Below are 17,380 nucleotides of genomic sequence, written 5' to 3'. Positions count from 1 at the left end.
CCCCCCCCACACACCCCCCCCCCCACTCAACCCCCCCCCCCACACCCCCCCCCCCCACAACCCCCCCCCCCCCACTCTTCTCCCCCCCCACTCTTCTCTCCCCCCCCACACTCTCCCCCCCCCCCCCCCACTCTTCCCCCCCCCCACCCCCCCACACTCTCCAACCCCCCACTCTTCCCCCCCACCCCCCACTCTTCCCCCCCCACCCCCCACTCTTCCCCCCCCCACCCCCCACTCTTCCCCCCCCCCCACTCTTCCCCACCCCCCCCCACTTCCCCCCCCCACTCTCACCCCCCACTCATCCCCCCCACCCCCCCACTCTTCCCCCCCCACCCCCCCACTCTTCCCCCCCCACCCCCCCACTCTTCCCCCCCCCCACCCCCCCACTCTTCCCCCCCCCACTCTTCTCCCCTCCCCACCCCCCACGCTTCTCCCCCCCCCACTCTCTCCCCCCCCCACTCTTCTCCCCCCCCACTCTTCTCCCCCCCTCTCTTCTCCCCCCCACTCTTCCCACTCTTCCCCACTCTTCCCACCCCCCCACTCTTCCCACCCCCCCACTCTTCGCCCCCCACTCTTCGCCCCCCACCCTTCGCCCCCACTCTTCGCCCCCCACCCTTCGCCCCCCACTCTTCCCCCCCCCACCCCCCACTCTTCCCCCCCCACCCCCCACTCTTCCCCCCCCCACCCCCCACTCTTCCCCCCCCCACCCCCCACTCTTCCCCCCCCCCCCACCCCCCCCACTCTTCCCACCCCCACTCTCCCCCCCCACTCTTCCCCCCCCCACTCTTCCCCCACCCCACTCTCCCCCCCCACTCTTCCCCCCCACTCTTCCCCCCCCACTCTTCTCCCCCCCCCACTCTCTCCCCCCCCACTCTTCTCCCCCCCCACTCTTCTCCCCCCCACTCTCTCCCCCCCACTCTTCTCCCCCCCCACTCTTCCCCCCCCCCCCCACTCTTCCCCACTCCACCCCGCCCACTCTTCCCCCCCTCCACCCCGCCCACTCTTCCCCCCTCCACCCCGCCCACTCTTCCCCCTCCACCCCCCCCACTCTTCCCCCCTCCACCCCCCACTCTTCCCCCCTCCACCCCCCCACTCTTCCCCCCTCCACCCCCCCACTCTTCTATCCCCTCCCACCCCCCACTCTTCCATCCCCTCCCACCCCCCACTCTTCCCCTCCCACCCCCCACTCTTCCCCTCCCACCCCCCCACTCTTCCCCTCCCACCCCCCCACTCTTCTATCCCCCCCCATCCCCCCACCCCCCCACTCTTCTATCCCCTCCCATTCCCACACTCTTCTCTCCCCCCCCCACTCTCCCCCCCTCCCCCCCCACTCTCTCCCCCCATTCTTCCCACCCCCCCCACTCTTCCCCCCCACCCCCCCACTCTTCCCCCCCCACCCCCCCACTCTTCCCCCCCACCCCCCACTCTTCTCCCCCCACCCCCCACTCTTCTCCCCCCCACTCTTCTCCCCCCCACTCTTCTCCCCCCCCACTCTTCACCCCCCACTCTTCCCCCCCCCACTCTTCCCCCCCCCCACTCTCTCCCCCCCCCTCCACCCCGCCCACTCTTCCCCCCTCCACCCCGCCCACTCTTCCCCCCTCCACCCCCGCCACTCTCCCCCTCCCCCCCCCCCCCCCTCCCCCCCCACCACCCCCTCCACCCCCCCACACTCTACCCCTCCCACCCCCCACTCTTCCACCCCTCCCACCCCCCCACTCTTCCCCTCCCACCCCCCCACTCTTCCCCTCCCACCCCCCCACTCTTCTATCCCCCCCCATCCCCCCACCCCCCCACTCTTCTATCCCCTCCCATTCCCACACTCTTCTCTCCCCCCCCCACTCTCCCCCCCCTCCCCCCCCACTCTCTCCCCCCATTCTTCCCACCCCCCCACTATTCCCCCCCACCCCCCCCACACTTCCCCCCCCACCCCCCCACTCTTCCCCCCCCACCCCCCCACTCTTCCCCCCCACCCCCCACTCTTCTCCCCCCCACCCCCCACTCTTCTCCCCCCCCACTCTTCTCCCCCCCCACTCTTCTCCCCCCCCACTCTTCTCCCCCCCCACTCTTCTCCCCCCCACACTTCTCCCCCCCACTCTTCTCCCCCCCACTCTTCTCCCCCCCCACTCTTCTCCCCCCCCACCCCCCACTCTTCTCCCCCCACCCCCCACTCTTCTCCCCCCCACCCCCCACTCTTCTCCCCCCCCACCCCCCACTCTTCCCCCCCCCACCCCCCACTCTTCCCCCCCCCACCCCCCACTCTTCCCCCCCCCACCCCCCACTCTTCCCCCCCCCACCCCCCACTCTTTCCCCCCCAACCCCACTCTTTCCCTCCCACCCCCCCACTCTTCCCCCCCCCAACCCCACTCTTTCCCTCCCACCCCCCCACTCTTCCCCCCCCCACCCCCCCACTCTCCCCCCCCACCCCCCACTCTTCCCCCCCACCCCCCACTCTTCCCCCCCCCACTCTTCTCTCCCCCCACTCTTCTCTCCCCCCCGCCCCCCACTCTTCTCTCCCCCCCCGCCCCCCACTCTTTCCCCCCCAACCCCCCACTCTTTTCCCCCCCCACCCCCCACTCTTTCCCCCCCCACCCCCACTCTTTCCCCCCCCACCCCCACTCTTTCCCCCCCCCACCCCCCACTCTTTCCCCCCCACCCCCCACTCTTCTCCCCCCCCACCCCCCACTCTTCTCCCCCCCCCACCCCCCACTCTTCTCCCCCCCACTCTTCTCCCCCCCCCACTCTTCTCCCCCCCCACTCTTCCCACCCCCCCACTCTTCCCACCCCCCCACTCTTCCCACCCCCCACTCTTCCCACCCCCCCACTCTTTCCCACCCCACCCCCCCACTCTTTCCCCCCCCCACCCCCCCACTCTTTCCCCCCCCACCCCCCCACTCTTCCCCCCCACCCCCCCACTCTTTCCCCCCCCACCCCCCCACTCTTCCCCCCCACTGTCCCCCCCCCACTCTTCCCCCCCCACTCTTCCCCCCACCCCCCCACTCTTCCCCCCCACCCCCCCCACTCTTCCCCCCCACCCCCCCACTCTTCCCCCCCCACTCCCCCACTCTTCCCCCCCCCACTCTTCCCCCCCACCAGCCCCACTCTTCCCCCCACCCCCCCACTCTTCCCCCCCACTGTCCCCCCCCCACTCTTCCCCCCCCCGCTCTTCCCCCCCACCCCCCCGCTCTTCCCCCCACCCCCCCGCTCTTCCCCCCCACCCCCCCGCTCTTCCCCCCCACCCCCCCGCTCTTCCCCCCACCCCCCCGCTCTTCCCCCCCACCCCCCCGCTCTTCCCCCCCACCCCCCCCGCTCTTCCCCCCCCCCGCTCTTCCCCCCCCCCCCGCTCTTTCCCCCCCCCCGCTCTTTCCCCCCCCCCGCTCTTTCCCCCCCCCCGCTCTTTCCCCCCCCCCGCTCTTCTTCCCCCCCCCGCTCTTCCCCCCCCCCCCTCTTCTCCCCCCCCACTCTTCTCCCCCCCCCCACTCTTCTCCCCCCCCACTCTTCTCCCCCCCCCACTCTTCTCCCCCCCCCACTCTTCTCCCCCCCCACTCTTCTCCCCCCCCACTCTTCTCCCCCCCCACTCTTCTCCCCCCCCCCACTCTTCTCCCCCCCCCACTCTTCTCCCCCCCCCACTCTTCTCCCCCCCCCACTCCTTCTCCCCCCCCACTCCTCTTCCCCCCCCACTCTTCCCCCCCCACTCTTCTCCCCCCCACTCTTCCCCCCCCCCACTCTTCCCCCTCCACCCCCCCACTCTTCCCCCTCCACCCCCCACTCTTTCCCCCCCCACCCCCCACTCTTTCCCCTCCAACCCCACTCTTTCCCCCCCCCACCCCCCACTCTTTCCCCCCCCCACCCCCCACTCTTTCCCCCCCCACCCCCACTCTTCTCCCCCCCCCCACTCTTCTCCCCCCCCCACTCTTCTCCCCCCCCCACTCTTCTCACCCCCCACTCTTCCCACCCCGCTCTTCCCCCCCCACCCCCCCGCTCTTCCCCCCCCCCGCTCTTCCCCCCCCCCCGCTCTCCCCCCCCCCCGCTCTCCCCCCCCCCCGCTCTCCCCCCCCCCCGCTCTCCCCCCCCCCGCTCTCCCCCCCGCCGCTCTTCCCCCCCCCGCTCTTCCCCCCCCCCCGCTCTTCCCCCCCCCCGCTCTTCCCCCCCCCCCGCTCTTCCCCCCCCCGCTCTTCCCCCCCCCCGCTCTTCCCCCCCCCGCTCTTCCCCCCCCCCGCTCTTTCCCCCCCCCGCTCTTCCCCCCCCCCGCTCTTCCCCCCCCCCCGCTCTTCCCCCCCCCGCTCTTCCCCCCCCCGCTCTTCTCCCCCCCCCTCTCACTCCCCCCCCGCTCTTCTCCCCCCCCCCACTCTTCTCCCCCCCCCCACTCTCTCCCCCCCCCCACTCTTCTCCCCCCCCCCCACTCTCTCCCCCCCCACTCTTCTCCCCCCCACACATCCCCCCCCACTCTTCCCCCTCCACCCCCCCCACACCCCCCACCACCCCCCCCACAACCCCCCCCCCCCCCACTCTTCCCCCACCACCCCCCCACCTCTCCCCCTCCACCCCCCCACCTCTCTCCCCCCCCCACTCTTCTCCCCCCCCCACTCTCTCCCCCCCCACTCTTCTCCCCCCCCCCACTCTTCCCCCCCCACTCTTCTCCCCCCCCACTCTTCTCCCCCCCACACTTCTCCCCCCCACTCTTCTCTCCCCCCCACACATTCCCCCCCCCACCCCCCACTCTTTCCCCCCCCACCCCCCACTCTTTCCCCCCCCACCCCCCCACTCTTTCCCCTCCAACCCCACACATTCCCCCCCCCACCCCCCACTCTTCCCCCCCCACCCCCCACTCTTTCCCCCCCCACCCCCCACTCTTCTCCCCCCCCACTCTTCTCCCCCCCCACTCTTCCCAACCCCCCACTCTTCTCACCCCCCACTCTTCCCCCCCCACTCTTCCCCCCCCACCCCCCCACTCTTCCCCCCCCACCCCCCCACTCTTCCCCCCCCACCCCCCCACTCTTCCCCCCCCACCCCCCCACTCTTCCCCCCCCACCCCCCCACTCTTCACCCCCCCACGCTTCTCCCCCCCCCACTCTTCTCCCCCCCCCACTCTTCTCCCCCCCCACTCTTCTCCCCCCCCACTCTTCTCCCCCCCCACTCTTCTCCCCCCCCACTCTTCCCCCCCCCCACTCTTCCACTCTTCCCCACTCTTCCCACCCCCCCACTCTTCCCACCCCCCCACTCTTCCCACCCCCCCACTCTTCGCCCCCCACTCTTCGCCCCCCACTCTCTCCCCCCACTCTTCTCCCCCCACCCTTCGCCCCCCACACTACCCCCCCCACCCCCCCACCTCTTCCCCCCCCACCCCCCCACTCTTCCCCCCCCACCCCCCCACTCTTCCCCCCCCACCCCCCACTCTTCCCCCCCCCACCCCCCCCCACTCTTCCCCCCCCCCACCCCCCCCACTCTTCCCCCCCCCACCCCCCCCACTCTTTCCCCCCCCCCCCTCTCCCCCCCCCTCTCCCCCCCACTCTTCCCCCCCCCACCCCCCCACTCTTCCCCCCCCCACCCCCCCACTCTTCCCCCCCCCACTCTTCCCCCCCCACTCTCCCCCCCCCCACTCTCCCCCCCCCCCCACTCTCCCCCCCCCACTCTCCCCCCCCCACTCTCCCCCCCCCACTCTCCCCCCCCCACTCTCCCCCCCCACTCTCCCCCCCCCACTCTCCCCCCCCCACTCTCCCCCCCCCACTCTCCCCCCCCCCACTCTCCCCCCCCACTCTCCCCCCCCACTCTCCCCCCCCCCCACTCTCCCCCCCCCCCCTCTCCCCCCCCCCACTCTCCCCCCCCCACTCTCCCCCCCCACTCTCCCCCCCCCCCCACTCTCCCCCCCCCCCACTCTCCCCCCCCCCCACTCTCCCCCCCCCCACTCTCCCCCCCACTCTCCCCCCCCCACTCTCCCCCCCCCCCCCACTCTCCCCCCCCCCTCTCCCCCCCCCACTCTCCCCCCCCCCACTCTCCCCCCCCCACTCTCCCCCCCCCCACTCTCCCCCCCCCCACTCTCCCCCCCCCCCCCACTCTCCCCCCCCCCACTCTCCCCCCCTCCCACTCTCCCCCCCCCCACTCTCCCCCCCCCCCACTCTCCCCCCCCCACTCTTCTATCCCCCCACCCCCCCCTCTCTTCTATCCCCCCACCCCCCCCTCTTCTATCCCCCCACCCCCCACTCTTCTATCCCCTCCCATTCCCACACTCTACTCTCCCCCCCCCCACTCCCCCCCCCTCCCCCCCATCTCCTCCCCCCCCTCCCCCCCATCTCCTCCCCCCCATCTCTCCCCCCATCTCCTCCCCCCCATCTCCTCCCCCCCATCTCCTCCCCCCCATCTCCTCCCCCCCCCCGCCCCTCCCCTGCCCCCGCCCTCCCCTGACCCCGCCCTCCCCTGACCCCGCCCTCCCCTGACCCCGCCCTCCCCTGACCCCACGCTCCCTGACCCCACGCTCTGCCCCACTCTGCCCCACTCCCTTGCCCCCACGCTCCCCTGACCCCACGCTCCCCTGACCCCACGCTCCCCTGACCCCACGCTCCCCTGACCCCACGCTCCCCTGACCCCACGCTCCCCTGACCCCACGCTCCCCTGACCCACGCTCCCCTGACCCCACCCTCCCCTGACCCCCACCCTCCCCTGACCCCACCCTCCCCTGACCCCACCCTCCCCTGCCCCCACCCTCCCTTGCCCCCACGCTCCCCTGACCCCACCCTCCCTTGCCCCCACGCTCCCCCGCCCCGCCACACCCTCCCCCACCCCCGCTCGCCACACCCTCCCCCACCCCCGCTCGCCACCCCCGCTCGCCACACCCTCCCCCACCCCCGCTCCCCACCCCCGCTCGCCACACCCCTCCCCCACCCCGCTCGCCACACCCTCCCCCACCCCCGCTCGCCACACCCTCCCCCACCCCCGCTCGCCACACCCTCCCCCACCCCCGCTCGCCACACCCTCCCCCACCTCCGCTCGCCACACCCTCCCCCACTCCCCCCGCGCCCCACCCCCGCCCCCTCGCCTCGCCCCGACCCCCCTCTCGCCACGCCCCGCCCCTCTCCCCCCCCACCCCAATCTCTCTCTCCCCCCCCAATCTCTCTCTCTTCCCCCCCAATCTCTCTCTCTCCCCCCCCAATCTATCTCCTCTCCCCCCCCAATCACTCTCTCTCCCCCCCCAATCTCTCTCACTTCCCCCCCCAATCTCTCTCTCTCTTCCCCCCCATCTCTCTCTCTCTTCCCCCCATCTCTCTCTCTCTCCCCCCCATCTCTCTCTCCCCCCCCCCAATCTCTCTCACTCCCCCCCCAATCTCACTCACTCCCCACCCCCCAATCTCTCTCACTCCCCCACCCCCAATCTCTCTCTCTCCCCACCCCCAATCTCTCTCTCTCCCCACCCCCAATCTCTCACTTCCCCCCACCCCCAATCTCTCTCTTCCCCCCCCACCCCCAATCTCTCTCTCTCCCCCCCACCCCCAATCTCTCTCTCTCCCCCCCACCCCCAATCTCTCTCTCTCCCCCCCACCCCCAAACTCACTCTCACCCCCCCCAATCTCTCTCTCACCCCCCCAATCTCTCTCTCACTCCCCCCCAATCTCACTCTCTCCCACCCCCAATCTCTCTCTCCCCCCCCACCCCCAATCTCTCTCTCTTCCCCCCCACCCCCAATCTCTCTCTCTCCCCCCCCAATCTCTCTCTCTCCCACCCCCACCCCCAATCTCTCTCTCTCCCACCCCCAATCTCTCTCTCTCCCACCCCCAATCTCTCTCTCTCCCACCCCCAATCTCTCTCTCTCCCCACCCCCACCCCCAATCTCTCTCTCTCCCACCCCCAATCTCTCTCTCTCCCACCCCCAATCTCTCTCTCTCCCACCCCCAATCTCTCTCTCTCCCCCCCCACCCCCAATCTCTCCCCCCCCACCCCAATCTCTCCCCCCCCACCCCCAATCTCTCCCCCCCCACCCCCAATCTCTCTCTCTCTCCCCCCCCCCACCCCCAATCTCTCTCTCTCTCCCCCCCCACCCCCAATCTCTCTTCCCCCACCCCCAATCTCTCTTCCCACCCCCACCCCCACCCCCAATCTCTCTCTCTCCCCCCCCACCCCCAATCTCTCTCACCCCCCCACCCCCACCCCCAATCTCTCTTCCCCCCCCACCCCCACCCCCAATCTCTCTCTCACCCCCCCACCCCCAATCTCTCTTCCCACCCCCACCCCCACCCCCACCCCCACCCCCACCCCCAATCTCTCTTCCCCCCCCCACCCCCACCCCCACCCCCACCCCCACCCCCCAATCTCTCTTCCCCCCCCCACCCCCACCCCCACCCCCAATCTCTCTCCCCCCCCCACCCCCACCCCCACCCCCAATCTCTCTTCCCCCCCCCACCCCCACCCCCACCCCCAATCTCTCTTCCCCCCCCACCCCCACCCCCAATCTCTCTCTCTCCCCCCCACCCCCAATCTCTCTTCCCCCCCACACCCCCACCCCCACCCCACCCCCACCCCCAATCTCTCTTCCCCCCCACACCCCCACCCCCACCCCCACCCCCACCCCCACCCCCAATCTCTCTTCCCCCCCAATCTCTCTTCCCCCCCAATCTCTCTTCCCCCCCAATCTCTCTTCCCCCCCAATCTCTCTTCCCCCCCAATCTCTCTTCCCCCCCAATCTCTCTTCTCCCCCCAATCTCTCTTCTCCCCCCAATCTCTCTTCTCCCCCCAATCTCTCTTCCCCCCCCAATCTCTCTTCCCCCCCCAATCTCTCCCCCCTCCAATCTCTCTCTCCCCCCTCCAATCTCTCTCTTCCCCCCCCAATCTCTCTCTTCCCCCCCCAATCTCTCTCTTCCCCCCCCAATCTCTCTCTTCCCCCCCCAATCTCTCTCTCCCCCCCCCAATCTCTCTCTCCCCCCCCCAATCTCTCTCTCCCCCCCCAATCTCTCTCTTCCCCCCCCAATCACTCTCTTCCCCCCCCAATCACTCTCCCCCCCCCCAATCTCTCTCCCCCCCCCAATCTCTCTCCCCCCCCCATCTCTCTCCCCCCCCCATCTCTCTCCCCCCCCCAATCTCTCTCCCCCCCCAACCTCTCTTCCCCCCCCCAACCTCTCTTTCCCCCCCCCCAACCTCTTCTCCTCCCCCCCCCGCCCCACTCTCCTCCCCCCCCGCCCCACTCTCCTCCCCCCCCGCCCCACTCTCCTCCCCCCCCCGCCCCACTCTCCTCCCCCCCCCGCCCCACTCTCCTCCCCCCCCCGCCCCACTCTCCTCCCCCCCCCGCCCCACTCTCCTCCCCCCCCGCCCCACTCTCCTCCCCCCCCGCCCCACTCTCCTCCTCCCCCCCCGCCCCCCTCTCCTCCTCCCCCCCGCCCCCCTCTCCTCCTCCCCCCCGCCCCCCTCTCCTCCTCCCCCCGCCCCCCTCTCCTCCTCCCCCCCGCCCCCCTCTCCTCCCCCCCCGCCCCCCTCTCCTCCTCCCCCCCGCCCCACTCTCCTCCCCCCCCCCGCCCCACTCTCCTCCCCCCCGCCCCACTCTCCTCCCCCCCCCGCCCCACTCTCCTCCCCCCCCGCCCCACTCTCCTCCCCCCCCACTCTCCTCCCCCCCCGCCCCACTCTCCTCCCCCCCGCCCCACTCTCCTCCCCCCCCGCCCCACTCTCCTCCCCCCCCGCCCCACTCTCCTCCCCCCCCGCCCCACTCTCCTCCCCCCCGCCCCACTCTCCTCCCCCCCCCGCCCCACTCTCCTCCCCCCCCGCCCCACTCTCCTCCCCCCCCGCCCCACTCTCCTCCTCTCTCCTGCCCACACTGTCCTCACCCTCCCCCCCCCGACTCTGTCTTCTCCGCCCCGTAACCCTCCCAATCTGTCCTCTTCCCGCCAACTCCTCCCAATCTGTGCTCTTCCCGCCAACTCCTCCCACTCTGTCCTCTTCCCGCCAACTCCTCCCACTCTGTCCTGTCCCCCCCAACCCCACTCCCTTACTCCTCCTTCCCCACCCGCCTCACCACATTCTGCCTCTCATGCTGCCCACTAACCCATCCAACCCCTTTCCTTCCCCACCTTCTCACTCCCTCCGTTGTCTCACTGACCTCCCTCTCACAGCCCCTCCTATTGCCCACTCATCCCCCATCCCTATACTTTCTTCTTCCTCCCCTTCCCCCTGCTCCTTCAACCTTTCCAACCCCGCCCCCCCAAAAGCACCAGAGCCTCAACTTGTTAGTACAAGCTGTTACAAATGATGAAAATAGTCTCATTGTCAATTTTCATGTGCGTACTCTTCAGTTGTGCAAAAATGCTTATTTAGAAGTGAGAAAGAAAACTTAATTCCCACACTTACCTCACTGAAAAGTTTTAATTATGTAAACTTGGTTAAAAAAAATGTTGCAACTACATCCGAAATATATTTTCGTTCCATCAGATAAAGACTCATAAGTTTGGTTTTATAGCCAATTTGTGTTCAAGCAAATTTTAACTTGTTTCACAGATAGAATGTCCGTTTCTGACATGTTAAATCAATCTCCTTCCTTTGTTATGACATTAGCAAAATGTAGCAAACTTTCTGTTATACCTGTAGTGATAAATGATCTGAATTCCTTACTGCTACTCATAATTCATTTCCATTCCCAGCAATCACATTTCAATAGGAGGGATTGAAGAAGTGTTCTATCTATTAGGGTGCATCTGCTCCTGTAAGGGAGTGTCATGCACCAAGGCTTCAAGTATTAGTTTATCAAGCTTTTGCAGTATAGCAGGAAGTTATTTTTCCTGGCTACGTGCACCCAGCAGAAAAGTGATGTTATAAACTGGTTCTTTAAATGCAAGCATTATTCTTTTTCTTGTCTCCCACAGTGTGGCTTGTATATGGGGGAAGCAGCAGTAATGTTTACATACTATGTTGAAACTGTAATATGATTGCTTTGTCTCCCCAGGTTTGCCTTGTGACCAATGAGCATGAGCAAATGATCTCTGTGGGGCAGTGGTAAGAATAAACATATTTTAGGCAATTTAGAAAATAATTGGTGAGGGAGTTATGAGCAGCTGTTTATACATCCCTAGCTCCTGGCCTGGGAGATTGGCTCAGAAATAGAAAGCTCAGCAAGAAATTTGTTTTTTTTTAAAATGACTGCAAGATCAGGTGAGAACTTTAATCTGCATTTCCATTCAAAGTCTGGTAGGTTTACATTTGAGAATGTCAGAAAATGTTGATTTTTTTTAAAATCAGCATTTAACTGTGGTCTCCTTTATCACTATTTATCTGTAAGAAATAGGAACAGGAGCCTCCCTGTTGGCCTCTCAAACCTGCTCCACCCTTGCAGATCTGACATTCTTCTCATTCATTTTCCTGCCTTTACCCCATTACCCTCCTTGAGATCCCTTCTTATTCTTTCCAAACTCTAGTGAATACAGGCCCAGGTGATCCAATCTCCAGTCATACAACAAATCTACCATTCTGGGAATCAGTCTGGTGAACCTCCATTGCACTCCCTCTGTGGAAAGGATATCTTTTCTTAAAAAAGGAAACCAACCTGTTCACGATATTCCAGTTGTGGTCTCATATACACTAGGACCCTGGACAGCTGCAGTAAACCGTCATTGCTCCTATACTCAAACATTTTTACAATAAAGACCAACATACTATTTGCCCAATCTAACTGTTTGTTGTACCTGCATGTTTCCTTTTTGGTGGCAGGTGCACCCAGGTACATCAACATTTCCCAATCTATTACAATTTAAGTAATACTGTCAGTTTACTTTTTCTACTGAAGTGGACAACTTTATCCTAATCCGCATTATACTGCATCTGCCACCATTTGCCCACTCAACTTTTCTAAATCACCTTGAAGCCCAACATATGAACAAAGAACAAGAGTAGGCCACTTAGCCCTCTGAATCTGTTCCATCATTCAATAAGGTCAGATGTGATTTTAACCTAAACTCTACACGTTGCACTGATAATCCTTCATCCCCTTGGTAACTAAGAACCTATTTACCTGCGCTGTAAAAAATGTTTAAAGATTCCACATTCACTGTCTTCCTCACAACTTACTTTCTGACAGTTCTTTGTGCCATCAGCAATATAACTACCATATCTTTGATTCTTACATCGAAATCATTTATAAAAGTTGCATAGAATTTAGGCTCCTGCACTGACCCCATGGCACACCAGTCATGATATCTGTCAACCTGAAAAAGACCCATTTATTCCCACTGTCTGATTTTTGTTGGAAAATCAATCTTCTATCCATGCCAATATATTACCCCCTGCACCATGAGTGTTTATTTTCTGGAATAACCTTTGATGTGGTGGCTTATCAAATACCTTTTGGAAGTCTAAGTATAGTGCATCCACCAATACTGCTTTATCTAAAGTACAAGTTAATTCTTTGAAGAAGTCCAATAAATTAGTTAAACGTGATTTCCCTTTGAAAAAACCGTGTTGGCTTTGCCTGATTACCTTGAACTTGTCTAAGTGCCCTGTTATAATAATAGAAACATTTTTCATGTGACAAATTGTCACAGGGACTTATCAATTCACCATTCCAACAATTTATTCAACACTATATCCCTGGTAATTGGAATTTTTTTGAGTTTCTCTCTCCCTTTAATTTCTGACTTACAGCTATTTCCAGAATGCTACTTGTAAACGCTTGAATGAAGACTGATGCAAAATATCTGTTCAGCTTATCTGCCATCTCTTTACCAATTTGATTCCATTACTAATTCTCCAAACCTACTTTCTATAAGATCAACACTTCTGTTAACTCGTTTTAAAGTACCTGAAGAAACTTTGCACATCTGTTTTTTATATTTTTGGATTACTTTCTCTTGTGCTCTAATTTTCCTTCCTTATTAACTTTTTTACAAATTCTTCATGATTTTTTAATATTCTTTCCAGTCTTCTGATAACATATTAACTGCACTGAGGTCGCTGGCCATGACACTTCAGTGTAAGGATTCTTCTCTTGGCTGTAGTCTCTGGGGGCCCCTTATTGGCAGTGCTGGTCTGCAGTCATCACTCGCTCTCAGATTAAACACCAGTCCTGTTTTTTTACCTTATTTTGAAAAAGTTAGCTCAAGCCAACTGCAGTCACCATTTGATATTTTTAAAAACGTTTTCTTGTTTCCTTTATTAGTTGTCGGACATGATTTGGCCTTGTGTTGGTTGTTTATCCTATTAATGGCCTGACTTTGCAACTCAGCTCAGTTGTGTATTCCAGTGAAACAGGTGCAGACATGCTTGAAGTCAGTCTACTAGCTTGACCGTTGCTGTGAAATAGAGTCTCAGTCATGTACAGGTCTGCTGTATCGTTGCACAAATGTGTTTTTTCTTTCAGTTTGATGATAATTTTTTTAGTTAACCACGGATGTTGGACATGCCCCTTAGAATGTATATATCCCATGCTTTCGAGAATATTCCCTTGAATGTTTGTCATTTCATTTTTAATGACCTATCCCTTAACCTAAATTGCCAGTTCACTTTTGCTAGCATGCTGTCAAAATTGCTTTTGCGTATATCCAAAATAGTAGTTCTGGGTTCCTTAAATATTAAGTCTTGCCTATCCACTCTCATGCCTTATTGAAGTTGCACAGTGTATAACAGCTAACACATCTGTTATACCTTCATTCAGAGATGATGGGAACTGCAGATGCTGGAGAATCCGAGATAACGAAGTGTGGAGCTGGATGCACACAGCAGGCCAAGCAACATCTTAGGAGCACAAAAGCTGATGTTTCAGGCCTAGACCCTCTGATGAAGGGTCTAGGCCTAAAACGTCAGCTTTTGTGCTCCTAAGATGCTGCTTGGCCTGCTGTGTTCATCCAGCTCCACACTTTGTTGTCTCTTATACCTTCATTGTTTCGATTTAAGACCCTTGTTTCAGATCAGATTTCATCACTGTATCCAAATGAAGAATTCAACCACGTTACGATCACTTTTTCAAAAGAACCTATCAGAACAACAAGACAACAAAGTGTGAAGCTGGATGAACACAACAGGCCAAGCAGCATCTCAGGAGCACAAAAGCTGACGTTTCGGGCCTCGACCCTTCATCAGAACAACAAGATTATTTATTAACCCTTTCTCATTGCACAAATCCAATCCATGATTCTTCAGTGTACTGAGCAAATTAAACAAAACTCCAGGAATTCATCAGCTTAAGGTGCAAGTGTAGTTTGCCCAGTCTATATGCACAATTACTGTCATGCCCTTGCTCCAAGCGTCTCTAATTTCTTGCTTGATGTTGCCTATTATCTTACCAATACTGTTCTGAGGTTTAAAGACAATTCCCAATAATGTTTCAGCTCTTCATTGCTTCTAAGCTCCACCCAGACTGATTCCACATCTAGATTTCCAATGACAGTATTTTTTCTGATTATTATATTGATTTTATCTTTCAATATCAACATCACCTTATTTCCATTTCTGTTTCACCTGTCCTTGCTTAAAAATGAATATGCTTGGATGTCGGTCTACAATCTTGGTCTTCCAGTCAATTAAAATCGTTTGTGTTGTTAATTTATCCACCTTATTGTAAACTGCCTGTGTGTTCAGATCTAATGCCTTTACACTTGTCTTTTTGACATTTTGCACATTCTTTTTCTACTATGGCCCCATTTGCTGCTAGCCCTTTTTTCCACTCTGCCTTCTACTTTTTAGTTACCTTTCTTTCATTTCCAAATTTGTTTCCCTCACTCTTGTCTCCAGTGCCCAACCACCTGCCACTGTAGTTTAAAATTTCCCCAGCAATATCCCCCGTGAGAATACTGAACCCACTTCTTCTGGGATGCAATTCATCCAGCTTGTACAGAGTTAGTCCCAATATCTCAAGAATCTAAACCCTTCCCTCCTGCACCGTCCCTGCAGCTGTGCATTCAACTGATCCATTCTCCCATTCTTGATCTTACTAGTGTATGGCACTGGGAGTTTTTTTAAATTCATTTTTTATTATTCTTGTAGGCATTGCTGACTGGGCCAGCATTTATTGGCCATCTGTAGTTGCCTTGAGAAGGTAACAATCTGAAATCCTTTTCAATTTATCTCCTAGCCCCCATATTCCCTTCACCCCTCTTTTTTTTCCTCATATGTATCATTGATACTAAACATGAACCTTGACATCTGGTTGTACTCTGTCCCACTCCAGAATGTCTTGCAGCGGCTCAATGACATCCTCAACTCTGACACCAGGTAAGCAACACATCATCCTGGTGTCACATTTGTGGCCATAAAAAGTCTCTATGCTCCTGTTATGATAGAACTGCTCCCACTCCCTTATTTAATGAAAGATATTATTTCTTCAGAGGCAGTTCAGAGAAGGTTCATGAGGATGATCCTGGGAGCCACTAACTTATAAGTAAAGGCCAAACAGGTTGAGACTCTACAGTTTAGAAGAATGAGAGGGGATCTCATTGAGACATATAGGATTCTTCAGGGACTTGGCAGGGTAAATGCTGAGATGATGTTTCCCATCATGGGAGTCTAGGACGGGTGTGGGTGGTGGGTGGGGGTGTTGGGGTGGGGAACCCTGTGGCCTTAAGGTTGCATATGGCCTTTTGGGGTAGTCGATGTGGTCTTCTGCCTATTTGTCTGCAAACACTAAATCCACCTTTTTAAAATCTGTGTACGATTTTGAAATTTTTACTGGTAACCCGGTTATGTCAAAAACTGAGAAAAGCACATTAAAGGAAGAGAACAGGGTATTCAATTAAGAATGGGAATTACAGTATTATGTAGTTGCTGCGAAAGATAAAATGATGTGTTTGCTCTGCGATGCCATAATTGCAACCATGAAGAAATATAATACATATCAGCATTATGCAACTCATAAGGTCCCCAAATATGCTAAGCTGGAAGGAGAACCCTTGAAAGTCTGCACTTAAGAAAATTAAAGATCAAAAGCAGCAACAGCAAATATTTAAAATGATGTCAGGACAAGGGACTGACATAAAAACAAAATCGCTGGAAAAGCTCAGCAGGGCTGGTAGCATCGGTGAAGGAAAAAACAGAGTTAAAATTTTGGGTCTGGTGACCCTTCCTCAGGGACTTTCATGACTGAAGCAACCTAAAAAGTAGCAACATATGCATGGAAGAAGAGGTAAGTCATTTAGTTATGTGGAAATCATAAAATAATGCATTGTTGAAGTTGTAGGATGTTTAGATTCAGATTAATAAATACAAACAACTACCTCGTTCAAGAAAGACTAACTCATCAGCAATGTGAATTAGCACTCAATGTAACAGAACACGTTCATACAATATGCCAAAGCGAAGACATTTATTATTTGATTGCCTTGGATGAATCCACTGACACTGACATTACTAACTCAGCACAGGTGCTATTTTTGTTTAATTCATGTTATAACTGTGGATTTTCATTGCCACGAGGAGTTACTGGCTTTAGGTGCCGATAGAGCAAGGACATGTGGATCTTCAAAGAAAAATGCCGTGAAGTGAGACTGAATTTATGTAATTTAGTAAGTGTATGCACAGACAATGCACCTTCCATGATAGGAAAATATGAAGTATTTGTTGTGTTACTACAAAAAGAATTGCCAGGTTCACATACTTTGATTTCTTTTGAATGTCTTTTGCATCAACAGAATCTCTGTGCTAAATCTACTGTTTTAAGAGACACATTAAATAAAGTCGTAGATATTGTAAACTATATTTGAGCAAATGCATTATGGCATCGCCAGTTTTGCAACATGCTTCAGCATGATGATGAAACATTCGGTATAGATCTGCCATATAATTCTGCACTGGTTGTCCTTTTATCTTTGCAAAAACAAATCATAAGATTTTTTGGGCAACCAAATGGATTATGTGAATTTTCAAAAGAGATTTCTGCAGAAATGCTGCATTTTAGTGTAATTTAAAGTCAAAGCAAAATGATCTGAATTTGTTTTGCAAGGTAAAACTATATATATGATATTTGGCTAAAAATCCAGGCATTTCGGAAAAAGCTGACATTTTTTAAAACTCCCTACTCAATCAGTACTTTCAGCTTAACGCTTTCCTGAGCTGGCAAAGATAATTAATGAGCAGGATACAAGCAAATCATTAAGGAAATATGACTTGAAAGGATTTACAGCTGTTCTTGACTCTGTGATTGAAGAATACAATGAAAGGTTTGCAGATTTCGAGAAACATGATCGTACACTGAAACTAGCTTTTCAACCATGTCTCCAAAGCACCTGATGGCTCACAGATGGAATTGATTGAGCTATCAAAAGATAATATTCTGAAGTCCCTATTTCACATGAAGAAGGATCCCATTGAAATATGGAAAAATACTGTTGAATACCTACGTCTATGTCAATGTCGAATGCCATCTGTTTTGGCACAGCTTACTGTTGTGAATCAACATTTTCATGTGTGACAAATTAAAACATGCTTGAGA

Source organism: Stegostoma tigrinum, chromosome 5 (genome assembly GCF_030684315.1).
Source record: "Stegostoma tigrinum isolate sSteTig4 chromosome 5, sSteTig4.hap1, whole genome shotgun sequence".
NCBI lineage: Eukaryota > Metazoa > Chordata > Chondrichthyes > Orectolobiformes > Stegostomatidae > Stegostoma > Stegostoma tigrinum.
Note: the sequence above shows the minus strand (reverse complement) of the source record.